Below are 26,024 nucleotides of genomic sequence, written 5' to 3'. Positions count from 1 at the left end.
GATTTCTCGGAGCTGTCATCGGCGCGCACCAGAAGGGTGGATGGGCCACTGGGACGCGGAGTCCTGCGCGCCACGAAACAATGCGCAGAGAGTGTCCTATCAGCAGGGAACATCTTTAAGGGACAGCACTTTCAGTGCCCTTTCAAGAGCTGTGATTCATAAACATCGCTCGCAGTCAGGCCCCAGGGTGCCCTCCACACACTGCAGCGCTCTTCGACGTCTTCTTCACGCATTGAAAAAGTGAAGGGTCAGAGAACTCGCGCATTAACACAGGAAAAAAGAAGTCCCGGATGTGGAAACTCAGCGCAACCTAAAATGGTCTAGTTTTTATTTTTAATTTGCAGTAAAAACATTCTTGTTTTTGAGATGGCCTCAAAGTTAAGTTAAAAAGTAAAAAATAAAAAAGTGAAGGGTGGAATGCGTGTATTATTCTCAGCCACTGGTTTATGGCTGGAGGCTGCATTCTAGTCCATCATTGTTTTGTCCACCATGCCACTCTAGACAGAGACCAGCTATATGTAAATGAGTTTTGGTCTCACTCCAGCCTGAACCGCCTGACCACATCCCCTCCAGCCTGGAAAACAAGAAACCCAGATCAGTTTTGGACCTTTGGCCTTTCAGCCAGGGTCAGTTTGAGTTCAATGATTCAGTGAACACAGGATCCAGGCCTGGGAATACTAATTGCACCTGGAGCACCTGAGATGGATGAAATGCTTGAAGTAATCTCAGCCACAGGTAAGGTTTAGCCTCAATCCAGCACATTATTTTTTGTCCATTAGCATGCACTCTAGACAGAGACGCGTCATATGCAAGTAAGTCTTGGTTCAGTTTTAATTGAAACAGTCCTGCACTTATTGCTAGGCCAGACCCACTGCAAATGGGAAAATTAGCAACCCTAGAATGGTTGTGGCCTACTTAGGCCTCATCAGTGAGGTATCATTTAATTTCTGTGGTGCAGTGAGCACAGTACCACATCTCATCATGCCTATGTCAGTTAAAAAAAAGTCACTTACAATATTTTTTAAATAAGTAACCTTTACCCTTAAATGATTTACCTTGTATTTAATGTACGATGTAGTGTCCCGAGGTGCTTAATTTTTCAAAAGTTATGTGCCACGGCTGAAGGTATTACACAAGGGTCCACTGAGGCTGACACAACCCACATGTCTCTTTAAATTGCAGTTTTAAGGTTGTTTGTGTAGCATTTTTTGTAGAGACATTAAATAGTTAAATGACCCACCAAAGAAATTTGCATAAAAATCACAAATACAGTGCCACCATGTGGCGTTTTCTCATAAATATATGTCGATGTTCAAAAATAAGTGCTGGTGCTAAGCACCGGCAAACACTGGCACAAATTAAGCACTGGGTCCCTTGATGTAGTTGTTTTGATATAATTACTCATGATACAGAGAGTCCTATGTAGCGTGGGTACAACCACAAGGCAAATGATGATTTTGTCTAGATCTGTTGAGCTTGCGTGAATGACAGTTGGGTCTGGCCATATGACGAATGAGGCTGGACATATGATGGTGAAGTCTGGGAACATAATGCTGAATCTTTAGAAATGTTTGTTGAGCTAGGTATATGATGATTGTTCTACGCATATGATGGTTGACTGTGAGCGTTTGAGGCTGAAACTGGACATGTGAGGAATGTGAATGGGCATAAAGGACTATACAGGGGCTTGTAAAGGGAAAGATAGTGCACAATGGCCATAGCATGGAATATGATGGCTTTACTTGGCCTAAGGTAGCTGGGCTTCTTGCATTTCATGAACATCTTAGCTATGATATGGTTGGTTACTAAAAACGGTTTTATTTGCTTTAGTAACTGTGAGGATTTTCTTTGCAGGTTCACCCTCACTTTCTGCACCTACATTTTGACTAATAGGTGTTGGTGAAATGACTTTGTTGTGCACAGGGCCCTGCTGACCAAGCTTTATCTCATGTGCTCTGATCGTTAAAACTCTGTGTTTAATTAGCTTAATCCAAAATGGCATAGGTCAACTTACTATCCCTAGTATATGGTACCAGGGGTGCCTAGGGCCTGTACGTTAAGTGTCCCTCAAGGACTGCAGCACTATTTTGACACTACAAGTGTGACAAAGCAATGCATGCCTCCCAGTTTGCCATTGCCAGTTGGCAGAGCAGTTTCTAAACTTTTGCCATTCAAATCAATGGCAAAACGAAGACCTTCTTTTTAAATATTTGTAAGTCACCCCTAAATCAGGACTACTGATTCCTAAAGCCAGGGTGCATTATATTAAAAAGAAGGACACGTGTTTTATACATTTTACAAGGACTGATAGTAAAAACCCAGCCATGTTGTTTTTACTGTGGAAGGCCTTATTGGTGAGTATGGAGTTACACACTGACAACTCATCAGTGCTAACCTCTGAATGAGACTTCTAAATATGGTAGTTCAAGATATGTTGTTCAAGTCGAATTTAAAATCAGTTTTGTACGAAGGGCAACTTTAGAAAGCTGTCAGTGTGTTGGTCTAAGTTTCCTGTAGCTGCTCATGGTTGCACACCAGCTGTTGACCTCGAGACAGCTTCTGCCCTCCTGGATAGAGGTATGCACGACTCTCAGGAAGGAACTCAAAGGATATGCAGAGAGTTGAGGTCTGACCTTCTCCTGGCAGGATGGTCAATTTGGTATGAGCCAAAAAGGCGAGCTTGAAGGGCAAATGGTAGTCACAAATGAGATGGGCTGCCCTTTTTGTTTTAGCGGACAGACTGGCATCTTGAACACTTAAGGAGAAGCTGTTGCCAAACTGTTTTCTCATGGGCATGTAGCCCCCTGGTAGTCACTCCTCAGGTATAGGGAGCACCACATATCAAGAGAGGGGTTCTGCCATGTTAGGTCTGGGCAGAATGGTGCATTCTGGGCCAGCAAGATGACACACATTTCAGGAAGTTGTCATCATGTGGGAAGAGACCTGGAAGCACTTTGGCTAGTTAGTCACCACATCCCGAGGGCAAGAAACAGGCATAAATTGACACCTCCGGCCTCAGGTCACATCTGGATTGCAGAGAGGAATGAAAAACGACTGCCCTGCCATTCTTTGGACCCAGAAAGGAGAGGCTGAACCAAAGACTGGACTGCACCTGCTGCTTCTCAGGCTAGCAAAGAAAGGAATGTGCCTGTGGTGTCCAGCTCAAGGAAAGTTATCCCGACTCCAAGACAGAGAAGGTGACACCAAGAGTCAGTTGGCTTACTCCCAGTTACAGCCACAAACCTATAAAAGCTGAGAAGCCTGCTCCTCTGAGAGCCCAGCACAAAGAGCCCCAATAACTGCTGGACACCGAGGTGCAGCCTGGGAGACTGAGACCCAAACATCAAAAGTTACACCCAAGGCTGCTGGACCCAGGAGAGTTGCCGGAGTGCAGTTTGGTAGCACAGCACGAAAGCTACCGCAAGTCAAAGGGAAAAGCTGGTTTCAATATAACCAGAGACCAGCAGACCAGTGACAACTAAGTTTGTGTTCGACTTCAAGGGACATCATCCCCGAGCCCAAATTTGCCCTACCTTGTTCATGCATCAAGGGGTGGCCACAGGAAGATCCACAACACCAGCTCATCATCCTCAACATCCTTGAGCATCTTCAGCATCCTGCATTCCTTGCATCAGCACCACTCCATTGTTTCTGACTGAAGACTGCTTTTCTTGCGAGGTAATTGTTCAATGGTCAACTGGACCTTATTGGTCTCTGTGACTGGCTTTTGGAGTTGGTCCCACAGAGTGCCCTTATAGATGTTTTCAATGTACTTGTTGTGGCTAACCCTAAACCATAAATGATGATGAGTTACAATGATTTATTGTGCTAAGTGGAAAGCTGTTATTTATTATATCTTTAAAATGGAACCCTCTGATTGATGTTTGTCATTGAGGTGTCTATTTAAAGAGACAAAACCTGCATTTATAAATTAATGTTTGATTTTTATTGTGCTGCGTTTTTTTTTAATTCAACTCTTTTAGCACTTCTTAATGCTTTAGATTAGTTCCCTTGACTATCTAAGGTTTTACAAACAAGCCTGATTGGCCTTAATATGGAATTGTACCTTTATTACACAGTGAGGTCACACAAGCGCATCATACAATAAACTGCTCTCCTCACAATTACTTTTTTCATTTTATTAACCTTACACTTTAGTTCAGTGATGGCCCTTCACGTTTCGTCACCAGGGTCACAGGTCATGCAAATTGCTTCTTGTACTTCCAAGGAGCAATGTCTTAAGATGCACTTCTTGAAAAATCATCCATGTCAAACAGCACAGATTTTTAATAGTCTTTTGATCTATTGACAAAGTGTTTTCTATTGGTTGAATCCCACCCTGTTACATTCCATTCTGAAGCAAGCAAAGGAAAGTACCAACTTAGTTATGGAAGACTTAGTGTATATTACTACTTCTCGTTTTCCTCCTAAAGTTCAGAGATGTATTTAAAAATATTCGTTCAAGTCTTGATAAACAATGTTCTAGCGAAATGCAGTATAACTAAACTCTAAGTATTATTACAGCTGCTATTTCAAAATTACCTGTCGCAATACATGTGCCTTCATTCTGCTTCCCCTCACCCTCCTTCTTTCACTTGCCACTTGCATCCACCCTCTTGTGGCTCATGTATTGCATGTGCTGCAAATGAAAGCAGCAGCAAGAAGATAGCATCATAAAAAATCCTTACTTGCCTTTACTTCTATCCCGTCAACAGGCCCTCTCTCCTGGCTCTCATGCCCTCCTATTAGTCAACCAATGATGCTACACAATATGGCCAATTGTAATGAAGAAAATGCTAAGTGATGCATTATATTTGCAGTTGTAACAGGGAATGACACTCTTGTTGGGAATTGAAATGTTAGCCTACAGGATGTTAAGCCATAATCTTAGTTGGAGAAGTGACTGAGATCTCGAAAGGAACTGACATTCTGGGCCCGATTTGGATGTCAGATGGAAAGCCATTTGACAGTCTGTCTGAGGCTTTCCGCCTGACATCCAGGGTTTCCCTCTGACCGCCATATTATGATGACTGCAGTCAGAGGGAAACTTGTGGGGATTCCAATCCTCTTCCAACGGGCTCACAGAGCCTGTCGGAAGAAGAGTGGAATTGTAATCCCTTGAATAACAGCTGTTCTAACATGGAAAGGCTGTTGGAAAGTGATATTGGTGCCCCTAGCAGGGAACCAATTTACCCTGGCCCACCGCTATGGGGTCTAGGGAGCACCTATGGTGCCCCCCTAAACATCCAAGCTTATGCTGCTGCCTTTTCTGCCTGCTGCACAAGCTTCCATTGGAAATGGATGTTTGCAACCGCCCTATGGGCCATCGCTTCCTAATACTGCCGACGCAGTATTAGGCTCCAAACCGCAACGTCTGCCCAACATCATAATGTGGCACTCTGCCTTAAAAAGGTTAACTTTTTCTGTGTGCAGTTTTTGACTCCCCTTTGATGGTATGGCTCAAATAGAACAATACGTGTGGTGTAAGCCCAAAAGCTAGCAAGGTCAATAATACTGTCTGTAACTTATATAACCTAAAACATCCAACCCCAACCTGTGCTCGTTAACCCCTTCGACGCTCATGATGAGCTCAGCTCGTCATGAGTTACGCCTGTCGTACGCTCATGACGAGCTGAGCTCGTCATGAACCGCTGGATTTTAAAAAAGTCAGCGCACAGCGGGTAAACGCTTAGCGCGCATGGTGTTAAGAAGTCAAACATATAATGTCACCAAAATGATTAAATTCAAACATAGGAATTAAAAGGTATAATGAGCACTCATAGGAAAGCTGTGAGAAAGGTTTTCAATGTTGTCCAACGGAATTGCAAAAAGGTAAAATAAATGTTGATATGTCCTCCACGCGGATAAAGAAACGTGTGCACACCTTCATGGCCATATCTTCACACTGCAGTCCACTTTTCACAATTGCAGGAGGCTTATGACATACCCTGCATTATTGTCCACCAGAAAATGTCCAGTTCTAACTTGAATTCCTCCAATGTAGGCAGCAGCCTACTCTCTTGTCAGTACCTTCTGCACCCTTCAGCCTTATGAACAAAGATATAGAGGGTCAATCAGTAGAAATATCCAATTTGTTCCAAATGGTCCACAGCAGGGGACTGACAGAGGAGCAAGTAGGCTCCCGTGGCAGGACCTGGAGCCCTTTAGTCCTGTCGTTTAGAACCTTGCAAAAGCTGTAGCAGAACTTCAAGAGAGATCAGGAGACACTTCTGGCCCCTTCCCATACAGAACATCAATAGCTGCATAGCAAACAGAATAGTCTTACTAGTTCGTTAGTTCATATTGGGTCTTGACCCTTAGAAACAAGTTACTTTCCTGGTACGAGTTTGGACAGATAAATACATAAAAAAACACACAAGTGTGCAGGAGACGAACAACAGGCTATTTTAAAGGGTATGCCAGTCAGATATTAGAAATAGCCAATCCAGATAATGTTCCCAGGCTGACCACTCCCATTTTGCAGCAATGTGAAGCGTTTCCTTTTCTGACAATACAGTTTGTCTTTTCCTGGTTATTGTGTGCCCAGGCCTTTGAAGTAGCAGATGGCATCCTGGCTTCCCAGAATGTGGAATATATGTTAACCCAGACACTAATGTGGAAGGCTTTAGAATGCACTCAGCTGAGCAAGCTCATGAAGATTATATTTCACATTTCTAAACTTGTAGGAGAGTCGAAGGAAATACAAATCTAAATCACCTACCAGTTTTTGCAGTATTGTTTACATTTACACTGCAGATTTGGAGGCCTATTCATGAAGGTAAATACGGATGTATAATTACTAATACACTATAATTACTACTACATGTAGTAGAAACTCAACATTTTTCTTACTATTCGCCATTTTCATATGTACTACTGCTAGTAACTTTGAACACCTTGGCTTACCTTTTTTGAAAAAACTCCACTGGCTCCCGATCCGGAAGCGTATTGTGTTTAAAACGCTGACCCTGGCTTTTAAAGCCCTTCATGGTACGGGCGCACATTACATAAGCAAGCGGCTGTGTTTCTATCACCCATCAAGAACACTGAGGTCAGCTTCGCTGGCCTTGGCTGCCGTTCCTGTGATCCAGCGAGCACGCATCGGAGGCCGGTCTTTCAAACACCAGGCACCACAATTGTGGAAATCCTTACCGGTTACTCTTAGAAAGACTGACATCTTGCTTGCTTTTAGTAAAGAACTGAAGTCCTGGCTTTTCATCCAATAGATTTGGTCATGTCTTGCTCGCCCTGTTTTCCGCACCAAGTTAGAAGCGCCGGGACACTCCTCGGAGTAGCTGAGCGCTATATAAAACACGCATTAACATTAACATTAACATTACATCTCCCTATGGGAACATTTAAGAAAACATATTAAAGTTTACTATTCTAAAAAAAAACCTAATAAAAATATTTTTAATGTATAAAATAAATGTAAACTAATTTCAAATATGTATTATTATGCTAGAGCTAGTAAAATAAAAAGTGTATTAAATATTTCATTTAAATATATTGACTTAAGTTGTATATAATTTCAACCAATAACTAAAATATCTGACGCTGATTAACATTTTTATTTTTATTTAGTATGTAGCAAATTTTGTTAAAGGTTATAGCTTTAATTTATGTCAGTTTTAATGATTTAATACATACATTAATAATTAAGTATATTATTAAATTTGAAAAGAATAAACAATTAATTAATGTTACTTCAAAATTTCCAAGAACAATCATGAAGAAACAGGCCCGTACTCCCAGACTGTGATGCAAAAATCCTTTATTGGTGACGCATTTTGGCGAATATTGCTTTTGGCAAACCATACAGTGCTCTGGTGTGTTTCTAACATACATACAGGAACACAAGGGACAAATACAAATAAAAATAGAGGCTATACTAGTGGTAGCCAAACTCCATTAGTCTTTCTTTTAAGAACAAAAGTTCATTGATTACTATATAAGTACCAAGGGCAACCTACATTCAACAAGAACCATGAAATAAAATGAATATGATGACATTTCCATCCAGCATGCAATCCAGTGTTACCGCTGTGATTGCAATATCTCTTTTCCTACACTCATAATACAACTTAGCACACATTTAACCCTAAGGCTTGCAAAGTTTTAGAATCAAATGTATTCAATTATTCTGAAAGGCCCAGCTTATTAAAAGTATTTTTCATTCCAGACTAGAACACTATGGGGTCTATTTACAAGCCCCTTGCGCCAACAGTGCATCACTTTTTCTTATATTAAAAGGGATGCACCAGCCGTGCAACAGGATCGTAAATAAGCCCCTATATTGGTTAGAATGTCACTTGATGTCATTGCTATGATGTTACTTCTCATCTTATTGAACAAATATTGTCTTGTTTCCTAATAAAGCAAAGCAATTAACATTAATTTCATTAATGTTAATATTTCCTTATTAAGAGGTTTTCGTAAAGTAAATGAAAGGACCGCCCAGCTTCAATGTCTTCATTCTCCTCCCAAGCAGCAGATTTTCTTGCAATCGCATGTATAGACAGACAGCAATGTCCCAACCCAAATGAGTACAGCAGCTTGGAGTCAGCCATTTCTCATCAGGATGTTTCATAATACAATGTGCTTGGGACATGGAGTGCTACAGTTGAAACTTGTGTATCTTATTACCAGGTATTTGTATCTGGAATCACATTTAAAAAAAACACTTCCTCTGTTTTGTGACTTTGATGTAAATTTGCTGCTTCTGATTTGATAAACACAATGTTTTAGGGTGCAGAGAGATCAGGTGCTTGTAACCCTCCCCCTCTTTCCCAACTGCTTCAGTGCTCTTATAGTACCTTGTAAGTGTGTGGGTGCTTGGTAAATCATTAAATCAAAAATATAAATAAATTGCACACTACTTTGTATCCGAGTCACACAAATGTTTCCAACAAAAAGTGTTACCTGGGAAAAAGGTGCAATTATCAGAATTGGTACAATGTTCTGACGATCAATCCCACTTAAAGCAGTACAAAGTTTTATTTTCTGATATCCTAAGTAAAAATTAGAAAATCGGTGCTTCCTAGTGAGGGTCAAGAAAGTCATGTATAGCACATTTGGGGCTGTAACCTAAAAACATAGTTTAAACACACAAGGATTACTAAAAATAATAATTAGAAAAAGGATAAGATAAAGAATGGAAAAAAAGCATTGTCTAATTAAAGTATAAGCCCAACAGCTATGGAACTGGAGTGCACTATTTTTTAGGCAGATGTGCACATGTGATCAGGCAAGGCAGCCAATGGCTGAAGTGGGATGACCCAATTCCCTATGCTATATCCTGTAGTGAACAGAAGCAAAATGTGAATGACAGTTGAACAGACCAATGGATGAACATCGCTGACCCAAAGCCCCTCTTTTTCTGTATAAATGCATGTAATTTTTTATGCATTTTATTCAATTATCTCAGGCTAGTGAGACAGATAATGCTGTTGCTAGGCAATATCTGAAAAAGGTGGAGTAAGCATATTTATGTACGAATTAATATGGTATTTCTCTAGCACAAACCTAGTCAAAAGGCAGCTGAGTGCTGCTCAGGGTCAAAGACAAGCAAACATTTAATGAGGGATAGGGGAGGTAGCTGGGTTGTGGCCGTTTAATTCATTGTTATGTAGTGTTTTTTGAAAAGGTGAGTCTTCAACTCTTTCCTAAATTGGAGCAGCATTGGGTCCCCTTAGAGCAACAGTGCCTTTTGCTTCTCCCTAAACCATCAGATTGTCTCCTGTTTATCCAATCCTGTACAATTGGGTAAAAAGGCGTAGTCCCAAAAATCTATCATTATTTTAGTTTTGCAACTATACTCATTGAAACCTTAATAAGTCCAAACAAAGGAATAAATCTATGAAAAATGCACATTCGAACCTATGCTGGAAGTCAATATCAAACCCATACACCTAGCCAATAATAATTACCGAGTCCTTGCTTATGCCGATGATATTGTGATTACAACTACAGACGTACAAACAGCCTTACCTATCATCGATCTGATTGCTAAACAGTTTGGGTCTTTCTCTGGTTATAAATTGAATCTGGAAAAGACCCAAGTCTTGTGCTCAGGAGAGAACCCACCTATAAATATTCCTACCACTGCAGAAGTTACATATTTAGGAATCAAAATTTCGATACCTGTAGAAAAGATTCCAGAGCGCAACCTAAACCCTATTATAACCCAAATTAACACCTCATTACAGCGTCTTGATCATTTACGGCTATCTCTCTTTGGCCGACTTAACATTTTAAAAATGGTGGTTTTACCGAAGGTTCTATACTTATTTCGCACAATTCCTTTGGATTTCCAATTACTTTTTTAAAAAAATTTAGAGAGAACTGCATTTCGATTTCTTTGGGGCTATAAACGTCACAGAAAAGCTGCTAGGAAAATGATTCTTAGCAAGGAATGTGGTGGATGGAATGTCCCTTATTTTCTTTTTTATTACTTTTCTGCTGTGTTACAATACATTGGCCCCTTAATTCTGGGGGATAGAGTCGAACTGGTAGATTGCCAGACCCCATCAATTTACCAAATGATTTTAGGCGAGGAAGTTAAGGGTAGCTTTTTGAGAATAGTTGAACCCAGCTATCATAAAAAAATCAAATATAAGACTTTGAAATCAGCCTTCGGAGTCTGGCAAAAAATTCGAAAACACATAAAACTAGCGAAACTAAATTTCTATACTCCTCTTACATCAACGGAGTTATTTTCGGAAATTTTTTCTGATTTAATTATGTATAGGTGGCAGCAGAAAGGGATAAAGTATCTGGGTGATTTATTTTATAATGGTCAAATGATTTCATTTCAGGATTTAATGAATAATTTTTCTGTGGGAAGAAACGATTTTTTTAAATACTTACAACTTGGTAGCTTCCTACAGAATCATCCTTCAATTCCTCCAGTTAAAATTCCCCTACTAGAGCTTATGCAAAAAAAACCTCGGATAGGCGCTATATATTTAACCCTAATGCAGGAATTTGGGGATGATTTAGCCCAATGCCAGATGAAATGGGCTAACAGTCTAGGTATATTGGATGTTGATATCTTATTGTCGATTAAAATGGCTACAGAGTGTCTTATAACTGGGATGATGAAATCCCAACATTTCATGTGTATCCATAATCTTTATTATACTCCAAGTAAAGTAGTTAAATGGAGTACGACGGTAGGCACGAATTGTAGTCAATGTGGATTGTATGCAGCCGATGAATTACATATGTTTTTTCTTTGTTCCAAATTATCATTGTTGTATCAACAAATCGAAACTTTTTTATCCATTATTTTGAAATGTAATATAAAGATAACCAATGAACTAGTAGTACTTGGTATAGATCATACTGTTACTAGGCCCAGACCAATTTCTTATTTCCTTTTTCTCTGTATGGCTGCAGTCAGAGCTTGTATTACTAAAGAATGGGTCAGCCAGGATCCCCCCACGTTTTCCATGTGGCGGGAAAAATTATTATTTATGCATAACATGGAATCTGCTATCTATAAGCTTAAGGGGGTTAAAAAAAGAACTATGGGGGAAAAAATTTGGGCACCGATTGCCGAATGGATCTGATTTAATTGTCTGTACTCTCTGCCGTATTTTTTTTGTTTTCTTCCATTTTTGTATTCTGTCAAAAATTATTATATTTTTTGTTCCTTTTTTTGAAGATACTGTGTTATCTTGCTTATTATTATGCTTTGCTGTATTCCCTTGCAATAAAACAATAAAACTTAAAAAAAAAAAAAAAAAATGAACCTATAAATCAAATGTAGTTTCTCTCGCTCCAAACGAGGCGATGAGCTGTTCTTCTGATGGGATAATGGCACTGCAAATGTATGGCGTTCTCCTGTCTTACCAAACTCTAAATGAGGCTTTAATATCCTTCATCTTAAAGAGTTATTGAATGCTCCCTGCTGAAGCATAATCCTTGCTTCCGTGCAGCAATTGTGCCACTTTAATACAAAAACTACTGAAAACACCTCACTCATTACTCTCTTAATTGTGAAGCATACATGACACTACAGTCTTACATTGCTGCTCAATTAATACCAGGAATTATTACCAAGTAACAACAAGACATAACCTTAAAATAAAATTGGTTCAGTAAATTCCATTAAATGCATCACAATTTGCTTTCAAGATCTTCATATGGACAGTCTCCTATGGTTTCTTCAGTATTCACTTCAGTTTGTCGACAGCATATTTCATTCAGTCATGCTTCATAATTAGCTAATTATACTTTCTGGTAATAATTTAAGAGAATGAAGTAAGGCTCTATGTAACTATAATTAATGGTTTTAGTAATATGTCAACATCCAAAGGATATTATATACTTATGTTTGGTGTTCATCCAGAATTAATGTACACGTTCTGGGCTTCTAACAAGAGGTGCTATCTTTCTGTACATGAGGTGTCTATGCCTGCTCTGCTGTCTACAATAAGAAGGCCTTAAGAGTGCTATACATTTATCAAACCGCACTATGTGAACTGAAGAAGAGGTACAACACCTATATGATTTAATTTACACAAATCATGTCTACCAGATACATGAACATTTAGAATATTATATAGGGGCAGCTGTTTTCTATGAGCGTCTCATCTTGTTTTTGTCAAAAGAGTGTTCAATCTTTTTGTCTTCTCTTCCGTGTAGCCCAAGTCAGTATCATTGGAAACCCCACTTGTCTCCTATAAAGTGGCTGCATGAATAGGTATAGGAAATATACACTGGAACAGTGTCACATTTGTCAAAGTCACTAAGTTTGCCACCTTTTACAAAACACGTCTGAGAGTAAAATATTCCACAAAACAAGTTGTAAGATGTTTTAATTCTGGTGCAAAAGAGTAGGTTTTAAAGATTGTTTTCTGACCCACAAAATGTACTTTTTATATGGATTTCGACTTCTAACTGTTTGAAAACCTCCATCTTTGTGAAGTTGTCAACTTAAAAAAAACTTCACAGCATTGTTAAAAGTCAACTCCAGCAATTGCAGTCCTTACGAAGAATAATTTTTCATTGAAACCTTAGAAAGAGTGGGACCCTTTCGGTTGAGGTATTGGGACAGACACAACATTTGACAATTATGCCAGCTTTGATTCTCATTAATAACTTTATTGGTAATGGTGCAGGGTCAATCTCCATCCACTTCATAATGGGAGGTGCAGAACAATTTATGATGCCATTTACAGTTTTCCCCACCAACAAATTCAATCATCATCTGTTTATGCAATATAATCAATACAGCAGGCAAATCCATGCACCACTTTCACAAATCTGTTTAAGAGATAAATCGATTCTGTGCAGGAATACCAAAGGGCCGGATTTAATATATTTTTAATAGAGGGAATTTGAATATGTTGGTTGTAAATTTGCTCAATATTCGTTGTTAGCACTATATTGCACCATGTAATGTATTTTTTTCATTGTTGCTCATGCTACTGAAATAGTAACATTTGCATAGCAGATCAAAATAATGTAAACACATTTTGCCTCAAACAAATTAAAAGACCGCTGGAACAAACCTGATCCAGCCCTCTGTGTACTTTTTAAATGCAATTGCTCACATTTTAATACTTGCTGTAAGATTACACGAAGCTGCAAACATTTTACAATCTGGCTATTTGAAGTAATCTGCTTCCAAGGAGTAGAGATTTCCAGGTTTTATATGAAGGAACTGCTTGTTAATTTTCCAACACCTTGAAACCTGTCTCATGCAGATCAAGTTAAATGACGATACATTGTACAATGGGATAGCCATATGTTTGCAAGCATACCAACAGGACGCCAAGCCAAACACATAAAGGAGTTTACAACTTTGTGAATAGCTTTTTTTTGCAGCTCAAAACAGGGCTTTTCAGTTGCTATAAAATATGCAGACGCAACATTTGTTGTGCAATAAACAGAGAACGTGGCCTGTTCGTGTGCATACCAACGTCTCTACTGGAAATTGAACAATGTTGCAAGACACTTTGCAGGCAACACAGTGGCATTCATTGCTATATTTCCTTCTCAGGGAAAGTGGCATGAAGCTTCAACCTACAACACACATTAATCTTACAATATTGTGATAGTGCCACATGCCTTTGTATGCTATTTTAGCTCTTCTTAAGCTGCGTTCCCCAGAAATTCATACTATGCTAAAACCAATACAATACACTAGTACAAATTCAAAACGCCTTAACAATAGACTTGATCATTTGATGAAGACTTTAAAGGTACTTTTTAGGGCTTGCTATTTCATTTAAAAAAAGAGTATAAATAAAACAAAAACACTCTCAAAGATTGATAAACGAATGCCACATGGTTAGAATCCTGAACACCTTTTGGGCAGTGGGGGCAGGTACTCTTTTGCTTTGGAAACTCAACCAGGTTTCAATTTACACTCTTAGCGTGAGATGTACAAAGCTATTTAGCGGTTGCAAAGCCTGGGATTCGCTAAATCAAAGAATTTGTGACAGCTAAATGGCTTGTACAAATGTAGAAAGCCCATTTAAAATGTTACAGAATCTCTAAATTGGTTTAGGAAACCATTAAGAATTGCTATTTGGAAGAGGTAAGTAAGTACAGTTTATTTTGTTGATTAATTAAAACCATTACAAACAGCAAAGAGCAAATTCAGTTTACAACCTGATTTGGGAAAAGCAATATAAACACAGAACCAGATTAGACAGCGCTCAGTAGGATGAACAATGAACAATTTAGCAGCAAAAGTGAAATAAAGTGCACCTAGTTGACAATGAACGATTTAGCAGCAAAAGTTAAGTAAAGTGCAATGTGCGCTCTAGTTCCATATCAAATACTTTAGATGCTAATCAAAGAATTCTGATAAAACCATTTTAAACTTAGAATAATATTAATATACTATCTCCCCCACTGATTTGATGTACTTTAAGGCAACAAATTAGAAACTCGTATGCTAACAGCAAATATTATCTATAAAATGAAGTAATACATTTATAACAATTAAATTTAAACATTTCTATAAAATTTCCTTGTGATCCCTAAAAGCATTTACTATTATAGTGTCATTGACATTTTAGATAGCATTCATTACATGGATTTCATCGGTTGCAGTGTCTTCCTTACATAATTTTGCTTCCACTATAAGGATATACTTAACAAACTGATGAACAAATCTAGGTGTAATACCTCTCAGACATACAATGATTGCAGTTCTGCACATTCTTACTCCCATTTCCTTAAAAAGCGGTTTTAAAAACATCTTTCGTTCAACAAGCAATTTTGGGCACAAAGTTACAATATGCTGTAGAGTTTCTTCGTTCTTACCACATAATCTACAGACATTAGAGGCCAATTTTTTTCCCATTTTGGGATTCCATCTTTGGTTGGGTATCTCCCAAACCAGAGCAGCATAAATTTATTTTTAATATAAGGTTTTAAATAACATTTCAAATAAGGCTGGGGATACAAAGATGTTTTTTCCCCTTAAATCGTCTTTATGCATTTATCCATTTGGAAGAGGTGTGTTCAGGGCATCCCTTCAAAACAGCAATTCCTTTTTGCATATATTAATGTTTCGGGACCGTATTCCGGTTGCAAAACAGTAATACTTTACCACCTCCTCAAAGGAGTTGGTAAGCCATTCACAAGCAGGAAGGGGTCCCAAAGGGACACCCTCCCCTTTTGGAATGAAAAAATAAATATTTTTCCAACTGACCACTGCCAATGAAAGTTACAATTTCTTTTTTTTTTTAAAACCCATTTTTTTAAGGAAATTTGTTGCATTTAAAAAAAATGTTATTGCTTTTTTCAAAAGCAATGACACACATTGTGGTCTGCTGACCTTAGTATGCCACCAAACCTGATGGTGGTCATTCGTAGTGGGTTGCCAATTGTGACCTACCTCATTAATATTAATAAATAATTAACTCATGGTCTTCATTAAGAAAGAAATTTGGAAATCGCTAGTCTTAGGAGCCGATTACGATGTCGAGCAGAAAGTCTCCTCCCGACAGTTGGAATTTCCTCAACCATGTAGGAACCCTTCCAACCGACTTAGTCGGTTTACATTCTGACTGACTGATTACGGTCGGAGCATAGACTGCGCAGTACTTCTGAATCGGTTTGGACCGGCTCTCGGAGTATCCGTGTCAATCAGAATCTCATTGTACACCCCTATGGGCAGCGTTTCCGTCCTTCGGATTATGATGCTGGTTTCCAAAAGCCTTTCCGTGCCGGTCATTCTGACACGAAAAGGCTGTTGGAAAGTGACTTTCGGGGCCCCTAGCATGGCCTCCTTTATCCTGAGGCCTCTGGTTGGTGGCCGAGGGGTTACCTAAGGGACCCCACTGTAAAACCCCACCATGTATTGGCTGGCACAACGGGTTGCCTGCGACAGGGTGCACCGTTTTACACACACGCACCATTTCCCCATAGGAGTTGGTGTACGGCCGGTTGTTGGGCAGAACACGAGCTCCCATAAGGAACAATGGCACTCTGACCGAACAGTGTTTGGTTGCATCATAATTGGGCGGGTGGAACTGCACACTGCGAGTTGATCGGTCCCGATTCCAAGTCGGTGTCAGGCGGATGCTTTTTGCCCAACATCATAATTGGCCCCTTGATGGTCGTACATCTGTCCTATTATGATGAGCTGCTCAATTTTACTAAAATAATTGTTCTATGCGCTCTGAACTCTGTTCTGTAATGAGCCTTCCAGATAAGGATCTATCTGATTTAGACAGTGCTGGCTCTATTATCATCTCATACTTTTTGAACTTTACAAAATGATCCCTGTCATGATTGAAACTCATCTGCGTGTCTTTTGAAACTCACTCTAGGCACTGCATCTTTTAAGGCATGTTTTAGATTAATTGGTAACCAAACTGAACAACAGATCTGAGATATGGTACTGGTATCCACAGCATAGGAAATACTTTTAAGGTGGAATTGCATGTTCTCTTCCCTGCAAATAAATCAACCTTTAAATGCTGCAGAAGGCAGCCTTCTGTGCTGTGAATTACTTGGTAACCCTACCTAATCATTGCCAAGGCCGTAACACACGAGATTGGTTATATGAGGTCCATACATAGGGGCATATTCATCAAATATTCCTGCAGCACCTTGAGGCATTGTGTGAAAGGTAGGGGGCAGAAATGTTTCATATTTAACAATATTTACACATTCTGCTCTTTGCCTGCACTGGCGCACAAACTGATGCCTAACAGCAATGCTAGTGCAAAGGTACTTGTGTTGTAGCTAGATTTGTTCTTGTGCAGGAAGGAACACATTGTTGCACAAAAACAATCTTTTTTGCCCTTTTTCTCTATGTGTGCTGCCGAATGCAGCACACGTAGAAAGAGAAAAAATGAGGAGAAATAAACATATTTCTCAATCAATCAATCAATCAAACAATCATAACACTTGCATAGCGCGCTACTCACCCGGAAAGGTCTCAAGGCGCTTGGGGGAAGGGGGCCGCTACTGCTCGAACAGCCAGGTCTTGAGTTGTCTCCTGAAGACGAGGTGGTCCTGGGTCAGCCGAAGGTGGATGGGGAGGGAGTTCCATGTCTTGGCTGCCAGGTAGGAGAAGGATCTGCCTCCGGTGGTGGCTCTTCGGATGCGTGGTACGGCAGAGAGGGCGAGGCTGGCGGACCGTAGCTGGCGGGTGGGCGTGTGGAAGGTCAGGCGGTCGTTGAGGTACTTGGGGCCTAGGTTGTGGAGAGACTTGTGTGCGTGGGTGAGGAGCCTGAAGGTGATCCTCTTGTTGACGGGGAGCCAGTGCAGGTTCCTCAGGTGGCTGGAAATGTGGCTGCGTCGAGGGATGTCCAGGATGAGTCGGGCTGAGGCGTTCTGGATGCGTTGAAGTCTTTTCTGTAGCTTGGCTGTGGTTCTGGCGTAGAGGGTGTTTCCGTAGTCCAGCCGGCTGGTGACTAGGCCCTGGGTGACCGTCTTCCTGGTTTCGATCGGGATCCATCGGAAGATCTTGCGTAGCATGCGGAGGGTGTGAAAGCAAGAAGAGGAGACGACGTTGACTTGTCTGGTCATCGAGAGGGAGGAGTCCAGGATGAAGTCCAGGTTGCGTGCGTGGTCTGTCGGCTTGGGGGCGGTGCCCAGGGCTGGGGGCCACCAGGAGTCGTCCCAGGCGGAGGGTGATGGTCCAAGGATGAGGACTTCCGACTTGTCTGAGTTCAGTTTCAAGCGGCTGTTCTTCATCCACTCGGCGACGTCTTTCATCCCTTCGTGGAGGCTAGTTCTGGCGGTGTCGGGGTCTCTGGTGAGGGAGAGGATCAGCTGGGTGTCGTCAGCGTAGGAGATGAGGTTGAGGTTGTGTTGGCGTGCGATGGCTGCGAGAGGTCTCCTGTAGACGTTGAAGAGGGTGGGGCTGAGTGGTGATCCTTGTGGGACGCCGCAGATGACTTCGGTGGCATCGGAACGAAACGGGGGGAGGCGGACTCTCTGTGTTATTCCAGCGAGGAACGAGATGATCCACTTCAGTGCCTTCTCTTGGATGCCGGTGTTGCTGAGGCGTTGGACTAGGGTGCGGTGGCAGACAGTGTTGAACGCGGCGGAGAGGTCCAGGAGGATGAGTGCCGCTGTTTCTCCGTTGTCGAGAAGGGCTCGGTGGTCGTCGGTGGCTGCGATGAGGGCGGTCGCGGTGCTGTGGTTGGCTCTGAAACCGGACTGCGAGGGGTCGAGGGATCCATTCGTCTCGAGGAAGGCGGCAAGCTGTCTGTTGGCGATCTTCTAGATGACTTTGGCAGGAAGAGGGAGGAGCGAGATGGGGCGGATGTTTTTGAGGTCGGTGGGGTCCGCTGTTGGTTTCTTCAGTAGGGCGCTGAGCTCAGCATGCTTCCAGCTCTCCGGGAAGGTGGCGGTGTCGAAGGAGGTGTTGATGACGTCTCGGAGTTGGGGTGCGATGGTGGAGTTGGCCTTGTTGAAGATGTGGTGGGGGCAGGGGTCAGTCGGAGATCCGGAGTGGATGGTGTTCATCGTGCGGGCTGTGTCTTCGGTGGTCACTGCGGTCCAGGTGTGGAGGGTCGTGGCGGGGTGCGTTGGTTCGATGGTAGGGTGCGAGGATGGTGTGCCGAAACTGTTGTGGATGTCGGCAATCTTGCGGTGGAAGAACGAGGCGAGGGAGTCGCAGACATCGTGTGAAGGGGTGATGTCGTTGTTGCCGGTGCTGGGGTTCTCCTCTGTTTGCTGCATTGTGATGCAATCCTAGGTCTACCAATAATGGTAAATCTGGGAAAGCAGCTAAATCAATGGGTGTATGCTCTTAATGGGCCACACCCCTTTATGTTGTTTGCATTCAAATAGATGTTATTTAGTTACGACCAATTAATTGACAAGGTGTTGTATGAGTAAATGATATGTTAATCCTGTGTCACATGAAAAAATGTCAAATAGTACGGGTATTATTTCATTTATTGTTTATTGCATAATTAATTTTTTAAAAATGCAACGCCCTGCTGGTCCTAAAAGTTAGCCACAAGCGGGCACCATCATATTTCATACATAGTGTAAGCAAAATGTTTGCAAAGGTATAACTGTAACCAATTAAGATCACAACAATATTAACTCATTAATTGGTTTCCAGAACAACCAAAAAAAAACAAATGGCAAGAATCTAACCACCATAATAATTAACAATAGTATTAATAATAATAACAATAATGATAGCAATAATTATTTCGAAATTATCTCCATTGTGGTTGTTATTATTAATGTTGTTACTGTCAAATGACGGAGATGCTCATTTTTGATCATTAGGTTACATGTCTTCTTATTTCCTCGCATAAGGATCCACACTCTTTGAACATTCTTCCTTAAGTGACAGTACACGGGATTTAAAAAATATGTATATACAAATCAATGTTTAAGCTTGCCTCTCTCTAACTGTAGACTAATAAAAACTTATGGGAATGTGTTTCAGCCTTGTCCCTCTAAGGTGCTACTGGTACAACTGTAAGGATGGTGAATGTAATACGCGATGCAGATGGCATGACTAAGCAGGGGAGTCTTTAATACATGTGATCTGCATATGCGAAGCCCTAAATCCGTTTAAGGCACTGAGGGCTTCGGCCAATATTCTGAACCTTAAATGTGAGGTCTAGCTTGACAGCCTTTATACATTGCATAAAAGGTGAATCATGCCAGCTATCTGGAGTTTTTCAATTTTATAAAAGAAGCAACCCTCAATCCAAAATGATCATGACTGATTTTAAAAGGCTACTTTTCAGCTGCAAGGTGCACTTTGATCCTTATGGCTGCACTTTACACGCACAGAGTACTTTGATCCTTAGGGTCAAATGAGGACTGAACAAGGACATTGATCAGGATGGTGAGAGTCACAATGGTTTACTGAGTAAGAGTTGACTGAGGATGGGGTTGATGGACACCATTTTTGACCCGTTGGAACAACAGAGTAGGATGATCTTTTCTTTGCATGGAGCACTTCAGGACAATAAGCCGCTCTCCTATACTATGGCTAATGATTAGTTGACGTGAATGTTAATGGGTCATGATGGCTCACTGTGAATGGTAGACTGTGGATGGGGTTGTTTGATGTAGAAAATGATGTGACTATTAAGCTTGCTACCTTTCCCCATTTTTAATGTATCCTTTCTTATTTATAATATTGCTTTCAGATGTCGGAGAGGAAGATCTGGTGAAAAAGACATTAGGGGGCAGGGTATGGGACACTTTGTGATGTTAAGTCTAGGCTAGTGTATTGAGGCAAGAGGAACACCTACATCCACTGGTTTTGAAGTAGTATTTTTTTAACAATGCTTTTCAATTTGCTACTGTGCAGAGATGTAATGATTTAAATTATTCAAACATCAATACATTTTCACATTTCAAATACAAATGAACACGGAACATGTCATCTCACTAAGCAGGTCGCTTGGGACTTTTTATATTCTTCTTCTCCAGATATTTGAGCTTTTGCCACCATTTGCTCTTCTGGTATTCGTGCCAGTAATTCTTTTGTTATACCATCTATGCCTTAGATGTGGTCAGAAAATGAACCTACATTTTCCTCTGAGTGTATTTAGCCTTGGAGGATTTACGCTGTGCAGTGTACTTATTTCAAAATAGTATTCTACTGTCACCGGACTTCAGACCTCATGTACTAAGAATGGATTTGCATAAAGTGTTAGCCAATTGTGCACCAACCTTTTTGAAAATCTATTTTCATTTTGCGAACCGACATAGGTACAGATACATCGGTTTTTAAAATGCCAAATCACAGACAGTCAATAACCTTTAGCCAAGTAACAATTTATGGCAGTATGTGATTGGTCACGTTCAAAGGGATGGTGGCCTGCAATGGTCAGCAGGCCACCACTTCTGTGATAATGTGAATTAAGAAAACATGTTTTAAATGCATCCCATTTTCCTTAAAGAAAATGGGACTGCATTTGATTGAAAAAAAGTTTTTTAAATAAAACTTTCACCTCCAATTCTCCCTGAAACTTTTCCCAAGATTCACAATGGAGAAGAGGTTCATAGGGGATTCCTTCCACTTTGATAATCAGATAACAGCCCTTCAGGTGTCGTTATCGCATTATGAAAGAAGACCATAAACCATTTGCTTCAAAAGCAAAACCCATGGATGTGGGTATATGAAATCTCACCCTGCCATGACAGACTATTGGTCACATATGGAGATCATTACCAGAAAAAAAGTGGTCTGAGTACTGTTCATGCACTGATGAAGCATTTCAATTATTTAAATGGTAGGGAGTCATGAAGGCATTTAGGAATTGGAAGTGTATCATAACAAAGAATTCTCATAACATGGATTTTGTTTAACTGCAATATAATTAATGGTTACTTATGAATCTTTGTATATTCCTGGAAGCCAGGATATGATAAGCTCTGTTGAAGACAATGGCATGGCCGAGGGCCAATAATCAACGTTATAAGTGATCTTGTCCAGCATTCCAATGGTTGTCTCTCTGTTTCTCCATATTTAATATAGAACATTCTATGTTCAGTGGGTGGAATGATCTAATATACTTAGCAGCCTCTTGAAGTGATGTCAAATCTTACTGAGGAGGAGGATGAGGAATGGGGAATTTCTAAACTGAATAATATTGACATCACTAGTAATACCAATGTAGTGTTCCAGGCCCCCGCCCTCACTCTTAGGTATATTCTCTGAGCCTGCAAAGGACGTACAACATCAAACAAGGAATCTAGATATACAGTCAAAAGGGCTCAATGTAGATCTATCTATTTATTTATTTATTGGGCTTTTAAAGCGCGACAGCTACCCAAAAAGGGTTTCCCGGCGATAAAGAGACACTAAGCCATTGAGCAGATCATAAAACTCTGAAGAGAGGCAGGAGCAAGTTACTGATTAAAAAGCCATGTTTTTATGGCTCTGCGAAAGTGGACATAACAAGTTTCCAAGCGTAAATTCAGAGGGAGGGAGTTCCAAAGCCTGGGGCCCAACAGGGAGAAAGATCTTCCCCTGATCCTAGCTCGACGCACTTTGGGCACACTAAAAAGGCCTTGAGATGAAGATCTCAGGCAACGAGCAGGCGTGTAGGTGTGAACGAGGGCTTGTAAGTATCTAGGGGCATTGCCCCATTTGATTCTATGCATAAGACTCAATGTCTTAAATTTTACTCTGTTTTCATTGCTTAGCCAATGGAGTGCCTTAAGATGACCAGACATGCGTTCCATTCTGTGACACTTACAAAGCAATCTTGCAGCGGCATTTTGCACAAGTTGAAGGCATCTCATAACAGCCTGTGATGACCCCAAGTAGAGGACATTTCCGTAGTCTAAACGGGAGGTAATTAGGGCGTTGACCACAGACGTCTGTGTGTCATCAGGCAACATCCAAATGATTTTCCTAAGCCACCTCAGGATGGTGAAACAGGTTAATGTTAAATTAATAACTTGGGGCTCCATAGTTAGGCCATTATCGATGATGATGCCAAGATTGCGTACTTGGTGCGACGGAGCATTAAAAGCATAGAATTGATTATATCATATTGGATGTGTCTTTCTGGTCTCACTTGATTGATATAATAGTTTTTGAAAGGCCAGATAGTGCTCATAATGCCTTGATACTAGATTTAGGTCATGTACCCATATTTTCCCATATCATGTACCCATATTTTCCCATAAGCAAAACATTGATACATTTTTAAACCATATTTAGAGGCGGGTAAAGTAGCTAGTTTTTGCAAGGAATGATGTTATTTTATCTCAAATATACACCGTCATAATGCTTGGGTTATATGTTTTTAACAAATATGAGCTAGAACTGCAGCTATCATTAGGTATATTTATTGGATTATTAGGTGAGATCAAAAAGTTATTTTATAAGGAAGGAAAGAGTAAGACAATAAGTAATACTAAAGTAGAATGGTATAATGAGCTTTGCAATGGGACGAGGGAAGAGTTGATGGGCGCTATTAAAAATAGTTGTAGGATTACCTTAATTGACAAAAGAAACAACAAAACACTCGAAATACAAGCCATGAGCAACTGAGAAGAGGAGATATGTAGAGATCTGGTTTAATCATGAAAATGCAAGAATAACTTCATATCACTTCTAACTCACGCATACCAGTCATTAAAGTCCTTCTTCCTTGTTACTGGTTCTCAAACATTGGTCTGGACACTGTCAATTGTAGCAATGTGAGATTTAATAGTAGTAATGTAAGTATGTCCATCACTGTCATCACCACAATCCACTCCACCAGACACATCCTCCCTTTAGCTGTTTGTTCATCAAGGGGCTAGGTAAAGGGCAGAGTGTAGTTTCTTTTCCAGAGTTACCAACCCCAAAACAACAACAAATATATCTAAAATATATATTATTTGAGACAGTTGTAGGGTGCACATTTTGTTTTAAACATTTTACTCTTTAATCGTAGTATGGTCAGGTAGGGTATCAACAGCAAATGTCATTTGGGAACACATTTGTATATCTATGGTATTACTTTTCTAACTTACCAAACATAAAATGTATTTTCTAATATATTTCTTCGGAGCAGTACGTCAATATTTGTCCTTTGTTGTATATCTTCTCTTTTTGCTTCCTAGCCAACACAGATGTGAGGCCTGATAGAGCACAATGTGCAAAACAATGAAATATGTCATGTGGACATTCTCCTTAGAATATGTCCCAAAGAATCATAAACAGAATATCAACAGGAGCTGCTGACATACATCAAATAGACTAGAATAAGAAGCTTCGGCATCACTAGATTTGAGCCAAGCCCGACAGTCGAGAACAATAACAAACACACTGCAGGGAGCGATCAGTATCTGTACAGTCTACTGTACACAGCAACATAAATTGTGTACAGCATCAGCCATGATTACTTCCAAGTGTATGATCTAACCATCATTTTAAGAAGTTCAAGCTCAAATCACAGAACTTAAAAGTTTGTGGAGGTTCACCAATTTTTTGTCATGTCTGTAGAAGGAGGTTAATTTAAATGGACAATCTGCAAAACTGATGCGTTATCCTCAGGAGTAAATAAAATCTACCAGCCAAAATGAACAATGATTCTACATCTGTAAATCTTTATCATGGAATTTCATTTTTGAATCTCCAATCACATATCAGTTTTGGCACATATAAATTCCATCTACATGTGCAAAAATAATTTTGTGAATCAGACCGAAATGTATTTTGTGCAGCAAATCACTGACGTAGAACATCACTGATTATACCAATTATATACCTCCATTGCCATTTATTAAGGTCTTAAATGATCATTCAAGTCACTTTTTGTGCATTACCACAGAGGAAGATTATCCCATAAATTCAGCCTCTAGTCATCTCTTAATACGTTCATTTCTGAAAAGAAACAACATATTTGAACATTGGTACATACCAGAAGAAACCACATTTTAAATGCATCACCAGCTTAGAATCATCCTTGCACATCTCTTAAGAGATTTCTTGGAGGGTAAAATTCGGAATTCAATCACCTTGGAAAGAGGCGATTCATCTCTATGCCTGGAAGGAAACCAAAATCTAATATTTTAGTCTATGTTTGAACAGTCTGCTTGTCATGGTTTCAAAGGGGTAGACAGGCCCTGTAGGACTGGAGTTTTGCTCCCTGAACCTTATCTATAGTTTGCTCAACAGGGTCTCCCAAATGCCCAAAATGCTAATCCCATACTGCAAATGCAGAGCTTTTAATAAATGATTTCCATTTTGTGATTTTTGGATTGATTGTTCTTGGAACGTGAGATGTTCAAGTACACTTATAAGTGGAACGTAATAAAATTGTTTCTCTTTTGTTTACATTTGGGAAATTTGGAGGCTACAGTATTCTACATTAACACTAAAAATTATCTGTATTTGTACCAACATAATGCTCCTAATTTAATTTCAGAACCTCAACATTGTTGGATATTCCAATGAATTTAAAATGCACGTGTCAACTTAGTAGCTGTAAATCTATAGCACAGTTATTACTATATTGAGGTTGATTTGTTGTTTGATTGGTATTTTGAAAAAAGTGTCTTGATTTGATCAAAAAATTCCATTGCATATGGATTAATTTAAATATATTAAAATGCAGTTCCTTGGAGTAACCACATTACAATTATTACAATAATTGTCATCTGATTTGTTATAAGTAACACAATTAACATGTTAATCCATTAGTTCTATGATTCAAATGTGCTTGAAATATTTCCCATTATTGTCCTGCATAAATGACATTCCTTTATTTTTCTTTAGCACTGAACCAACAAGCCTCCTCCCACATCCCTTTTCCTTAGTTAAACAAAATATATTTGTACTATAAGTTATTTATCTATATAAATGGAAAAAAGTCTAGGCGATACGATTTCTAGGTCTAGCAATGTGGCTTGATGCATTTGGTTGAGTGTCTATTGATACAGTAAGTTTGTTAATCCGTCTATAAGCTATTTGTTGACAGCATTTCAATATGATGTAACCTCTTGTCTAAATAAAAAGGTGTTTGTATAATGTGAAACATACAGGTTTTACAATGAGAAGAAGGGCATATCTGTGTTATATAAACTTCACCCACCTTTATTCAGTTTACCGAATT

At 39.9% G+C, this 26,024-nt stretch overlaps 1 protein-coding gene across 5 annotated transcripts in view; it reads left to right on the top strand.

Moving 5' to 3' along the window:
• The window catches only part of ERG (ETS transcription factor ERG), a 454,845-nt gene that overhangs the window by 286,295 nt on the left and 142,526 nt on the right, over positions 1–26,024 (top strand). Inside the window, exon 1 of one of the 5 annotated variants that reach the window (XM_086935420.1) lies at positions 675–735. The exons of the other annotated variants lie outside the window; for them this stretch is intronic. The gene's annotated coding sequence lies outside the window, so the exon portion shown is untranslated. Of the gene's footprint in view, positions 1–674; positions 736–26,024 lie in introns of those variants that run through there. 5 annotated transcript variants of the gene reach the window in all.

This window comes from Lissotriton vulgaris, chromosome 8, assembly GCF_964263255.1.
Source record: "Lissotriton vulgaris chromosome 8, aLisVul1.2, whole genome shotgun sequence".
Taxonomy (NCBI): Eukaryota; Metazoa; Chordata; class Amphibia; order Caudata; family Salamandridae; genus Lissotriton; species Lissotriton vulgaris.
Note: the sequence above shows the minus strand (reverse complement) of the source record. Positions and strands in the feature narration are given on the sequence as shown.